We start from the raw sequence: 13654 nt of genomic DNA, 5'->3' as shown, positions 1-13654 counted from the left end.
TTCCCCACCACGATGAGGGTCAGGACTGAGCAGAAGCACATGACATGGGTCATGTTCATAGTGGAGGCTGCTGAGGATGGGAAAAGAGCAGAAACCTGCTAGAGTACACAAGGGAAGCCAGGACTTGGTACCAGGAGCCATCTATAACCAGCAAAGTCAGGAGCTAGCAGCCAGCACAGCCTGTTGAATCAAGTTCCTTATCCACCATATGGGGTTTGCAGAAAGCAGGGACACTCCTGCAGCCTTCACGGCACTTTTCTTGGAGCAAGGTATTGAGCAACCCAGGAGGGTGAACAGGGAAAGTAGCCATTTACTGCTAGTGTTATCTGCACAATTTTGCATCTAGCTGGTCTGGGCAAACAGGCACCAAGGACCCTAGACAGCCAACGCCTAGAAATTATTCATTAGGGTTAAAAAATAAAGCTGATGTGTGCAACACAGCTTCTGAGCAGAGGAATCCCAAGCAATTGCTCCAGCCCTGCCCTTCTCCTGCTACACTGGCTGTGACTGTGACTCTTCACAGCCACCTGATGAACCCTGGCACCTCGTGTCTTGGAGAATAAAGGTAAGAAAAGGAAGGGAAATGAAATAAGTTATTTTTTTCAAGTGAGGAACAGAGGCACAGCACCACATGTTACTCTACTCTGGGGTACAGCAGCAAGTTTACCTTCTGAAGTGATGCTTACTTGTACCATGGCCTGATGTTTTCTGAGAAATAAGCCTTATTCAGGTCACACTTCCAGCTCCCTATGGAGGGGTGCACATAGTTACTGAGTTTTGCCCTTCATCCACATAATGTGCCAGACATCACAGCGAGCTAGAGGTAGAGCCAGTCAGGTCATAACTCAAACCCGAAAGCATTTAGAACAAATACAAGGTTACTTTGGTGATTCAGTGTTGAAACAGTTCAGTCCCACTGCTCCCAGCTCCCTCCCCCTGCCCTGGGTGTCAGGGTCAGGCTCCCTCCCGCAGCATGAGCAAGGCTGCCAAGAGCCTCACTGGCAGCCAGTCTGAGTTCGCACCAGGCAGGCTCCCTCACCTTCTGCATGTAGGGCCAGAAACCTGCTGGGGATCAACACAGCAGACAGGAGGAACAACATGAAGATGTGAGGTCTATCCCACACTGGCAGCTCATTTTCCCCAACCTCTACACTGATTTGGTTTAGCTTACCAGATTTCTGCCTTAACCACAACCCCCAGATGTATCTCAGGTGAAACTCAGGCCCTAATATAGTTTCCCAGAACTTCCTTCGAGCACAGAGAAGGCCTCACGCAACAAGTCCCTGGTCATATGGTAGAGGTACTATGAAACTACAGTTGTTACAGTTCCCCTGTTTTTCCTGGCCATCCAGTCCAGGCTGTTGCAAGCTAATAGCTTCAATGCATCCTCATGCTGCATCCTCTCCCTCTAGCAACTTATGGCTGTATATAATGTCTTCCTTGCAGCCTTATTTTACCCCACAACTAGATGTGGAGTAAGGAGATCTCCCTCCTCTCCAGCAAACCCCCAGCAGCCACTGTGCCCCAGCTGTCCCTCCATCCAGCCCACAAGCCAGCACCTTTTTCATTCTCAACCTGCTGTGCTCTTACAAGCCAAGGGCAACTTTCTGGGCCACATGGGATTTGGGGCAGTTCTCTGCACCAAGAGCCCAAGCCACAGGTACCAGTCTCATTGAACAGCAGTCCCCCCCCAGCTAGGCAGCCTATTCTCCCCTGTTTTGGCAGCATTATCAGAAAAGCACCCAAGACTAAAAGAGTACCAGCATCAAGATACAAATGTCAATATACGTGGGGTCCATAATATTATATAAACTTGGTTGGAAAACATAGCTTGCTTTCCAAACACACACATCCATCTCCCAGCAGGAGGAAGAACTGAGAGAAACCCAGGTTTAAGTCTTTTTCTGCCTAATTTTTCTTTACCCTAGTGAATGGCCCTGTTGATTTCTGTCATGTGCCCTTGTTTGTGGTAGTAGGTAACACCAACCCTTAGCAGGGGGTTGGGGAAAGCACTGTTACCACCTTCCCCCCTGCCCCAACATCTTCTCCTCTGCTTTCCCCATTGGAACACACTATGGTAATTGTGTCTTGCCCTGGCATGGGTTACTGCCTGCAGATGCCACTGCCATCCAGATAATTGGCAATGATTGCTATGACAGTCTCTGGACATCACTACCCAGAGGAAAATTTGGAGTATTTATTAAGCCATGGAAGTTTCTGAGAGCACAAACTGGGATTTGGGTCCCTTATCCCCATAGTCCAGACAGAAGGAGAAAAGTCAGTCCCTTGCACCTGTCGGTGAGCCTTGCTGCCAGCACAGAGGAGCTGTATTGGATTTTTTTAACAGCTCAGTAGATCATGTCAGCAGACAACAATGTGCTCACTCCACAAGACACAGAATTTGACAGGCAAAACAACCTGCCAGTTACTTATCATTAGTGCAAATGACTGATTTTTCGGTTCACCGGCAGTTCAGAATAATCTGAAGGTTTTATTTTGAGTCAAACTAGAGAATTTCTCTTCAGAACTTTCAGCTCACCTTGATATTTCACATTTCTGCTTCAATCTCTTGAAACTTTTTATTAACTTTAAAAAAACTGCAAAAAAAAAAAGGGGGGGGGGAAATGTGTCATTTGATCCAAAACTATTTCTATTAGTTTAACTTCCAACTAAGGAAAAGTGGGAATCAACTTCAGATATTTCTCAAAGCAAAGAGAAAACTCTGGTCAGTTGAAGCCCCAGATTTTCCTTGGACAAATCCCTTTTATGAAAATTTTGGAACAGCTTTAGTCTGCCTCCCCCCACCCCATCATTCTGCGAAGGCCATCACCCCCAACGGTGTCCCCAAGACCTTTTGTACATCAGCAGAATCCTGTTCTGCCTCATCCTTCACCATTTCAGCCATCCAGAGCCAGCCTCATGCCATCCACCGGCTTACAAATAAGAACACATTGAAGAGTCAACCAAGGGAGAGAAAGAAAAGCAGGAGGTGTGCAGGCCAACCCTGCAGGTGCTTCTGCATTTCTGTCTTGGCTCAGGGCAGTTAAGCGTTAGTGACTTTTAATTTCCTCTATCCCCAGGCATCCTGGCTAATATCACTCAGATAGCACTGATTCAACTCCTGACCTGGCAGATAGTGCTGGGTGTCCCATCACGCTCCAATGAGCACAGAAAGCTCTGCATAAGCCCCCTAAGCCACTGGGCTAGTTTGGTGAGTCATTTAATAATGCTGAACATGCTTTTCCCTACAACTTGCAAGGAGGGGAGGAATCTACGGCCAGGGGATTAAAGACCCCCAAACAAATTTTGAAGACAAATTGAATTTTTTAATTGGACTGGAGTGCTGAAGCATATTCAGATCTTGACCTCAAATCAGATCAGAAAGGAGAAGTAGGAAGGCAGTTGGCTCTGGAGGTTTGTAGGGGGTCACAGGTGCCATTAATAACTGATTCTGCAGGTTAATAGCTTGGTTAGGGATGGGAATAGACCAACAATGATACCAAGGACTTGAAGTTTTAGTCCAGTTTAATTTATAACAAGAGCTAATATCAAAAAGATCACAACTGGAACAGGAGATTGGAAAGACTCCTGGTTCAGTACATTTAACATCTTGCTATTGCAAACCTTCTCTTCTAGTAATTGTGACAAATTTTTGAAGCTAGACAAGCCACATCCTTAAGCAGGACTTTCTTGCATTCATTGCTCCTACTGGGATGTAACTTCAAAGTCTGTGTGTTAGAATCTTTCTCCTAATTAGCAGCCCAAGACTCTATGGTTATTGAATAACATTCCCCTTTAGTAGCAATTCTCCTCATCTCTTTAGGAGCAACCCATCAAGAGAGTCCAGACCTGAACAGCACCAAGGAGAAAATCATATTTGTCTGAGCCTTGAGAGGGCAGCTGTCAACCACCTGCAAGATCCTGGTCATACCGTTTTGGTTAATGCCTATCAATCAGCTGTTGGTTACCCTGAAGAAATGCTGAACTTGATCTCCAGCTGCACAGAGCAGCACTTTCTGCTGTATTTTACGCCAATTATCTGGAAAACCTATGTGTGGTAGATTGGAGGGTAGGTACCAGTGGTTACAGCAGTCCCACTGCTGTTCAGAGCAAGGACCAGATTTAGTGCCAAGGCAGAGTGAGCTTCACAGGTCTCATGGGCCAACTGCTCAAGCAACCACAACCTGAACTGGCCCAGCCTAGCAGCTGTGCTGACACCCTGCACTGCTTCCCACCTCATCCTCAACCTCAGCTGTACAAAGGTGCATCTTTCCAAAGGTGTCAAATGGAGCTGATCCTAGGCAAGAGCCTGCACACAGATTCCTGGAGCTGCTTTGAGAATTGTGGACCCCCTGCAGGATTTCAGATCTATTGTCTCAGGTTCAGCACTTCGCTTAAGAATTAACAGGAACATCTTTGTGAGTGTCTGAGAGCCACTGGGTTGAAAAGCGCTTAAACATTTGGCTGCTACTGAGAATCTTACTATGTTTATTCAAGTCATGGTCTGAGCACCCACAGCTCTGATTTGTAGACACCACAAACCAGCAGCAGTTGGCATTTTTGAATATTTTTTATCTGTTAAATGACATTTTCTGAAGATGAAAAGCTTTTGGGTTGACTGCCCAGGAGAGAAAGCCCCTTGCCCTCCAGCCAGCTCCTGCATGAGTTTTGGCAGTGGGTCCAGACAGTGTCAACAAGCTTTGAGTCCAACTTACAACACAGACAGCGAAGAAAGCAGAAACTCCCATGACAGCATTCACATTCAGACCTCATTGATGAAACTACTACTCCTTAACGCCAAAAACAGCCAAGAGGGTGTTTTTTTTTTATTATGGAGGCTTCAAAATCCACATCAACAAGCAAGAGTAGCACCATTCACACAGCTCCTCAAAACACCTCTGTGCCACAAGCCCCTCACACTCATCTGGCACCAGGCAGGCTCGTGGCAAGGCACAGCTTCCTCCTCATTTCATCCTCCTCCAACACTCCCATTTGCGTTTTGTCCACTTGTTGCATCCTGTCTAATTCCTGTTCAGGCACTCGACAGGGAGGGGAAGGTTGTTTTTGCTACTTGCCCGTGCTGCACCCAAAGTAATGAGCCCAGAACCCTCATGTGATCTCCTACCTGATACTCTGATTTAAACTGGGACTACCAGGAAGATTTTCCCTTTCTGCCTCCCCCTTGACAACCAAGGGGAATACACACAATTTTTAGCCAAACAAAGATAACTGGGAAATGTAATGCAGGTTTTATCCAAAACATTTAGTTTGACAAGGAAAATTCTAGAGTTATTTAACTTTGCCCCCTCCCTTTCCACACTTTCAAATAAAAGTTCTGCACATAGAAAATATCCTTTTGAAACAAGACAAAAGGATATCTGCAAGCTATTGGGAAATGCTTAATGTCAACATCCCTATTCTTCCCTTGACTAAAACTCAAAATACATTTTACACTAAGTGACAAACAGGTTAGGTCTGACAGAAGGAGTTTTGGAGCAAATGTACTTACTACTCATTCACCAACTCTAACTAGTTCATGCAAAGCAACACAACCACAACTTCAGATCATTTGTGACCTTGGCCTTAATGGAAACAAACAAGAGCCTAATGCTTACAGATTTCAAGTCCTAATCCCCAAACATCCAAAACCTCACTTTGCTCAGCATCAAAAAATATAAGGGTTTTTCTTCCCCCCTCCACCACCCTTTCAAACAAATTCTTCCTGCCTTTGGACAAATTGACATTGTGTGTGTCCTTGAGTGTGTTCAAATGCAAGGCAGAGTGTTCCTTTCTCATTACATGGCTTGGCTTATCAGCCCAGCAAAGGTTTGGGTTTCAGGTGTGGCTCTGTGCCAGGCCACTTGCCATTCACACAGAACAGAGGCAGGGGTACGAAGCACATATAGGCTTACAGACTTCTCTTTATCACAAGAACCAGGAAAACTGTCCTCTCGCTTGCTGATCCTCACAGACAAACAGCCCTTAGTCCCAGAAGATGGATCAGAAAGAATTAAATTATATTTAACAGGTTGATAGAGAGAGATCGTGATTTGCCCACTGAAAGCAGGAATAGATTCTGGGCTGTGTTTCATTTCCACTGCTCTGTGGCCAAAATCCATAGAGAAGATGGGCTAATAAAACTGGGGCAAGATGTTTGCTTCTTCTGATGTATTATCAAGAGCATTAACACAGATTTTACCTCTAAAGTGGATTGGAAATTATTTACAAGTGAAGGACCAACAAGGAAATAGTTCCTGTACAGAGCGATGAACTGTTGTGCGAGACAAGGCCACTGCAGATACAGGTGGCATCCTAGGTTGCCCATAAAGACATGACCACCTTGAATCCATTGAGATGTCCTGTTACTGCACACTAGTAACAAAACTGGTAACTCACCTTCCACCTATTAATTTGGAAACTGCATATTGCATTTACATATAAATGTAAAATACATGTGAACTGTTTTCATTTATGTCTCATAATGAAAATGGACTCCATATGCTGTCTGGATGTTCAACTCCCAGACCCCAAGACCTTCTACCATTCTTTCTTGTGCCACTTTCTGTTCATCTAATACCTCATGAGGTTACTGCTAGGCTCATTCAGAACATGAATCTCCAGCAGGATTTGTAATGAACAGTCCATGTGTCTTTCTTCCACCAGCAAACCATTAGAAACTATGCCCCTGTGTTCTCCAGCTGCCCAAACAGGTGCCCATGTGGCTAGCTAAAGCAGCCAAACCAGCCTTTGCCTACAGTGGATTGAAAACTGGTGCCACTGGCCAAAGCTCCACCTTTTTCTCCTAGCAGACCAGCTCTTGCAGAAAGGAGAGAGGGGTGGAGATGGTAGAAAGAAGGGGAAGTTCCTCCACAGGTGTGGTGCCTGTAAGGAGACTGCAAGATTTGAGAGGGCAGTGCAGCCAGTGGTAGCTTATCCAAGTCCCTAGTAACCCATGCACTCATTTGAACTAGGTGTCTCTGTACCCTGGAGAAGTTGCAAACATTTGCAGGCTCTAGGTAATCCCCAGTTTGCTAGTTAATTATGCCCTGCAGCTCTCTTTCTCTCACAGATGGAATTCATAGCCATGAATTCACAGACTGAATTAATTCCCCTGATTCATATCCTGGACAGAGCTCTTACAACAGGGGAACCTCAGTCACCTGGTGCTTCTGGTGCAAGTTCTCAGGTGACAGCCAGTTCAGCAAGACCTTCAGGATTTGCCCATGTTTTCACAGGAGGATGTCCTGAGCCCTCAGATGATCACCTAGTCCATGTCTCTTCCCACACCTTGGCACAGGTTCAACACTCCCAAAAACCTTCCCTCAAGTCACACCATTCCTTGAAGCATTCAGCAGATACAAGAGCTCAAGTCACTTTTTATACAACAGGTCCCGATGTGGCTGTCCTGATCACAGGAGCACAGTGTCTCACAGTTTTAGAGGTGTTTACCATCACAATAATCCCACAAGTTAGGGCAGTGTTGTTATTTCTACTGTACTGGTAGAGAACTGAGTCACAGCACTGATGTACCATGCCTGAGGCAGAAGATGAAGTCTGGGGCAAAACATGGAACTGCACATTAATCCCTCAAATTCCTGGCAAGCACTCCAAACCCAGGCTATCCCCATGGCCAGTCACATTTGTGAAAACATCTGGCAGGGCTTTAGGTGGAGCATCTGAGATTTTTCACTTGCTTGAGCATGCATGGAAGTGCCAGCCATACCTAATTGGGTGAATCTGCTATAGCAGGATGGGATGCCATTGCATCACAGCCCAATAACATTCCACAAAACCCTCAGGAAGAGAAGCTGGTGCCAGGCACGAGATCACCAGGTGAACTGTGGGCAGCCAAGGAACCTCCAGCACCAGTAACATCACGCAGCACCTGATCCAAAGCTCACCATCAGCCCTTGTCTCCAGCACGCTTTGAACACACTTGTTCAACTGATCACTCAACACTAGAGTTATCTGCAAGAAATCTGCTTTTACATGTGGTAATGTCCAGCAGGCAAGTGATAACTGTTAGACTTTTTTAGTGCCCTGCACACACTCCAAATCAAGCAAACCCTGAGCTTAAAGGCATAAATCATAGCACAATGTTTTTTCTTAGATGTAGCTTAGCTCTTTTAAAACCCAGCTTCAACATAACGGTTAATTAAAGGTGTAGAAGCCACTTAACAACTGCACTTATTAGTAATGCTCCTTGAGATGCCCTCATCTGTTGGGAGAGCAGTCAAGAGATTATAATGCTCCATCTCTGTCTGACTCTGTATCTTGGGGATTTGTTTTCTCAAGGCAATGGTGAACATGGGATGAAAATCCCGTTGAAACTGATAGAAGGCACTGAGCACACTTACACTCAGCTCTCCAGTAGCACAACACCAGCCACTAGGTACCAGGGTAGGCTGTGATAGCTTTTTATTTTACAAAGATAAAAAACCTGCCTGGAGTTTGTGCAGCTGGAAGATGAATGGAATCACTGCACAAAAACCACCCACCACTGGCAGCAGCAGAGAGATAAAAGTTGCTAGAATTTGATTGCACCCATTATTAAAACTTATCTTTAACCATCTCTCTGTCTATTGATTTCTAGCCAACTATTAACTCGCAATGACCTTAGTGGCTTGAAAATAACTGGGGAAGTCAAGTAAACAAAGGGGAACCCAGCTGCATACAAAGAACCAAGATATTTACAGAGACCCTCTTTGCTTCTGCTCATTGCAATAAACTCATGCTGAGTATTTTTCCATTTAAACATCTGAGTCAATGATCCAAGAAGCTGAGGGTGTGGACAAGCAATTGAGTATACAGAGGAGCAGAAGGAATAGGAGCTAATTGTAATTTTGTCTAGAGCCTTGAATTAAAGTAATCCCAGGCAAAGTCAGAAGACAAAGGTTGAGGTTTTAGGAGCTTATCTCCACTGGCTGTAAGCCTTCACGTATATTAAGCAGAAGCATTAATTTCATGAATACATAGGTCAATTTAACTTTTACAGGACATAATATTATACCGTACCTGGTGCCAAAGAAAGCCACTAGTGTTGCTTTAAAAAAAACTGAAGAAAACATGCAATATGAGTTATTCTAAAATAAGAAACAAAGTACTTCATCATACACCTGTATTTTATTGTCCATGGTGTTCCTGGCCTCATAATTTCTCTTTTAATGATCTAAGAATTTGTACCCTGTGTCCTTTCACTCCACCAGCACATCTATCCTAGTGTCCTCCCCATTCCCCTTTATCCAGGGCTCTGAGATTCCCCCACAGTCACCATCACCTACACCTTTTCCCAGCCCAGTACCAACTGCATCCTCAAAACCCTCCCCCTTCTCCATACACTCAGCTCCTTCCCATGCCCTGTAACTATCAACCATTTTGACAATAATTAACATTCTTACACACTGCCTTCTGCACTACCTCATTTTTGGTCTTGCCTAGAATTATGGTCAGAGCAGTAGTTCCTAAGAAAGTCTCTCAAAATCTTGGAAAAATATTGCCAACGTGTAAGCTTGTTGATTTAAATCCCATACGGGATCCAGCAGCCAACCTGTGTTTGAAAGGAAAGTTAAACATGCCCAAGATGGTGCTGATTGTGGTGACTGTACAGATCAGTGTGGGAAATTCCAGAGAGAAATGTGTTATCCATTGGGTTTCAAAAGTGAAATGCATGTCTGTTTCTCCTGAAAGGAGAACAGAGGTGTGGACATTCACATATCCAGGTTCACACAGGACATAGTCAGCCGTAGTGGAGCAAGAAAATCTAATGTCTCTTTAGTCACTGTCCCACACTACAGAAGAAGCTCTTGCAAAATTCTGGTGCTTTCAGTTTGTGGGGAAATCCTTCAGAAGAGCTGTGTGTGCTTTATCATTCTCTCCATAGGCAAAGCAGCACTGCAGGGGCAGCATAAATAAAGTCATCTGAGGCCAGAAGGGGAAGCTATCCAAATTCTTCTTAATTTGAAACCTAAGTAGAACTCTAAATATTTTGGCAATTCAGCCATCCACACAGATGATTATTTTTGGACTGACACTCAGATGACTGCCCAGCCATCCATCCCCCTCAAAGAACTTTTGACCCTTCACTCAATTTGGTCAAAACTGAAACGATGGCAGAAGTTTCAGTAGCAAGAAGTGCCCACAGGGTTTGATCGAGCCCATAGAGGTGTGGAGATAGAGACCCAGATGATTTCCCCACTGTGGAAAGGCACGTGGAACACAGCCCTCAGGAAACAGCCGCCTGGCCGAACAGCACGTGTGTCCTAGCTGGCCAACGAGCCCTTGCACAGCTCTGTCCCAGCCACAGAGTGATGTTATCTTCTATGCCGCAGAGTCACAGGAAGAGCAATGTGAAAAGAGCTGGGGTTATTATGGTAGAAACAGAAGTAGGATGAAAAGGCCAAAGGACAAAAATCCACAGGAGACTTCAGTAACTCTGGTGTTCAGGAAACAACAAGGCTCTTTCCCATTCCTTCATCTTCTTCCTGTAAAGGGTGAGATTACCCACCCTAAAGGCAGGAAGATGCGTACACCTCCCTCACCAGAAGAAGCATGGTGTTATAATAGCAGGGCTATTTTTTCCCCAGGAAAAAGGATGAAATCAGCTATTTACACTGGACAAATTACAAGCTCTGGAAAGCACACAAGGCACACAAAGAGAGCAGTTGTATCACAAATACATATATGGTAGGGGGAACTTATTGATTAGCTTTGTAAATGCACTTGCCCAATCAATAGCAATTTCTGGCAATACCTAGTACTTATTTGGTGCAGCTTGTACAATGAGGATAAATAATAAGAGTACTTAAGGAGCACATCTCCTGACACCATTGCTGAGCCCCTTACAATGCAAAACCAGAACGTGGTACAACAGCTGCACAAGTCAGGACTAATCCATTACACCTCTTAAAAAAAATAAATAAAGAAAAAACACAACAAGCACAAATCCAAACACGGTCACACTATCAAAATAAGCACCTGGATCTCAAAGGTATATGCACAAGTTCCTGCTGCTCATGCTGTAGATAGCTGGCACTGAACTCAGGACAGTATGAAACTTTCCCATGTGCTATGCCCAGCTGGTCAAGTCATGGATGATCCTAGGATCCCCACTCTAGGAAAGTATACGCTTCTCTCCCCTCCTCCCTGAACGACCAGACTGGTATACAGGTGCCCCTGAGAACACAAAAGGCCCCAAATCTTGGAGGAGAGAAAAAGGAGCAAAGCAGTTTGCCTGACACAAGCTCTCCATGCCAACACCAGCCCCAGCTGTTCACAGCCCCCTGCCTCTGGGAGCCTGGGTTTGGACATGCTGTGTTCTCCCCACGTCTTGCTCTCCAAGGAGACACAGCCATGCTGGGGTAGGGCAGGGTCCCAAAGTCATCAGCAGGACCCCAGAGAAACCACGGCACGTGCTGCTGGCAAAATGGTGATGCAGCAAGAGGCACAGAGAGCAAACACCTCACCAGTGGGGCTGCAGGGAGCCCCCAGTTAACCCTGAGCCAAGCTCCTGGATATACCACAGCCCTGAGCTAAAAGTAGCACCTGATGGAAAGGGAGGAAAATCCACCTCAGCTCCCCAGGGGCTTCTCTGCTTCCCTTCTTCACAGATAGGAAGTTTGCTCACATTGTAACATGAGATCATAGCACAGGAAAGACTGAGGAACCAGACGCTCGTTTAAGCTGCAGCTTTTTTTCCTTTTACTGCAGCTGCCACGTATAATGATGTTTGCATCAATGTGTTTACAGATATCACTCACAACCCTCCAGTGAGGTGCCCCATGCAAGAGCCGCAGGCCAGCTCATCATAACAAAAACTTTCATACACCCTACTTACTTTAACCAGCTGCATCACTTGAAATAAGATGAGGCAGGGAGCTCTGCCATCCATCCCACAGTGCCCAATGCTGCCCATACAACCGGCTGGAGGAAGAAGAGAAAAGTGCTTGCAACCTAGTCCCTCATATGGTTTTTGGCTACTGGCATATTTGCATGCAGATTGCTGCCAGCTGGGTGATGGAAGAACAAGATAGTGGCTCTTCTTGCTGGGCATGATCCACAGGTGTTTCACATTTTCACTTAGGGCCCTAATGGCTTTTCCCTTTAGCACAGCTTTCCTCAGGAGCTCTCAGGACACAGGTGTCTTTAGTAAATGCTGAAACTGTGTCTTCTCTACAGGAGAAATGTCATTTACTCCATCTCTCAGTAAGTGATTTTGTGGGACTGTGCTAGTTTGTAAATCACGTCAGGATGAGAGTAGCTTATGTGGAATAGGAATGACTCATTTTTCTGCTCCTAAAATGTTGGTATTACTCACCAGAAGTCTCCCCACATATTCTGAGGGATTTCAGTGCTTTTTGTCTTTCATTAACAGCTCATCTTGTTTGCTTCCTCGTCACAACATCGTCCCATAAGAACTTCCCGCATCCTTTGCCACCACCTCACGACAGCATCATGGTGGCCAAACAGCTTGTTGAGGCTGGAAAAGACATTAGGCAGTTATGGATCACTTTGTCACTTAGGACACATAAGGCCACATTATTCTCCATGACTTCAGCCAGTGTTCACCAGCACCGTTAGACATTGAGGTTGTGGGTTTAATGGATTTTCGTTGTGACTCAAAGCAATTTTCATTTGCAGTCTAGAGCTGAGCATGCGTTGCCAAAGGGTGTGTAAACGAAAGCCTTCGGGCTTATTGCACAAATGGGATTTGTACCCTTTCTTGAATTCCTGCATCTCCTAGGAGGGAATGCACACACACTGCTTTTGGGTAGGATCATGTTGTCGCCCATATGGGGAATCAAAGATGTAGCCAAGTTGTTTCACCTATCTGTGCCCTGTTTTTTCCAGCTGTAAAACATGTTTCCCTTGCAGTAACCTTGAGGCTAAACATAAATTTATAGACCTGGAGTTGCTACTTACAGAAGACTGTACCAAAATAAAGAAAAATTATTTGGGACTTGGAAAGCAGAGAAAGAGAACGCATTTGACTTAGGAGCATTGGAGTATTGTGTGTGATGTGTCTTGTTTAGTTTCCCTCCATCCTACAAAATCTTAAAATTGCTTTTCTAGCTTTTTGTTGTAAATAATTGACATGTGAAGTTCTGACTCATAAGTCCAGGGTTACAGAAAAGGAAACTTTGTTTCTTGGTTAAAAAGTCAATTTCACAGCACAGGCATCTTCCCCCAGGGCTGGCTGGTGGGTCCTTGGCCACACAGCGCGCCCTGCAGACACCGGGACCCATCGGCGTTAGGATTTCCTGGTGGTTCTGCATCATTCTGCAACCGGGGAACCCAAATGCTGCCCCACCAAGAGTTTGGCAGCCCCACTGGAATGAAACAGAGCATAGCACAGCTCCCTTTCCTTGGTGCTAACACAGAGGCAGGGCCATTGGAGTGTGCCACGTTGTGCTCTGCTGTGCATTGTCCAGAGCCGTGTGGGCAGTTACCTGCTCCTCTCCTCAAGCTAGAGCAGTTTGTGCTGGGAATGCAATGTCCACAAGCTGTCCCCTGCCTGTGAAGAGCAGACCAAATTTTGTCCTCCCTCAATTATTGCTGTGCCAAAATAACAGTGAAGAGTCTCCCTAGAGCTCAGAACTTAATGCTGAAGCCTTGAGCACAAACCACGTTATTCCTCCAAGACCTTACCATATAAAGG

At 45.3% G+C, this 13654-nt stretch overlaps 1 protein-coding gene across 4 annotated transcripts in view; it reads right to left on the bottom strand.

The window, feature by feature from the left end:
• Positions 1-12067, bottom strand: part of LPP (LIM domain containing preferred translocation partner in lipoma) — a 397232-nt gene extending 385165 nt beyond the window's left edge. For 2 of the 4 annotated variants that reach the window (XM_065073577.1, XM_065073576.1), the window contains exon 1: positions 11834-12063. The gene's annotated coding sequence lies outside the window, so the exon portion shown is untranslated. Of the gene's footprint in view, positions 1-11833 lie in introns of all 4 variants that reach the window. The other 2 variants (XM_065073609.1, XM_065073585.1) reach the window with 2 other exon arrangements.
• Positions 12068-13654: the final 1587 nt, after the last annotated feature.

Source organism: Columba livia, chromosome 9, assembly GCF_036013475.1.
Source record: "Columba livia isolate bColLiv1 breed racing homer chromosome 9, bColLiv1.pat.W.v2, whole genome shotgun sequence".
In the NCBI taxonomy this organism is placed as follows: domain Eukaryota; kingdom Metazoa; phylum Chordata; class Aves; order Columbiformes; family Columbidae; genus Columba; species Columba livia.
Note: the sequence above shows the minus strand (reverse complement) of the source record. Positions and strands in the feature narration are given on the sequence as shown.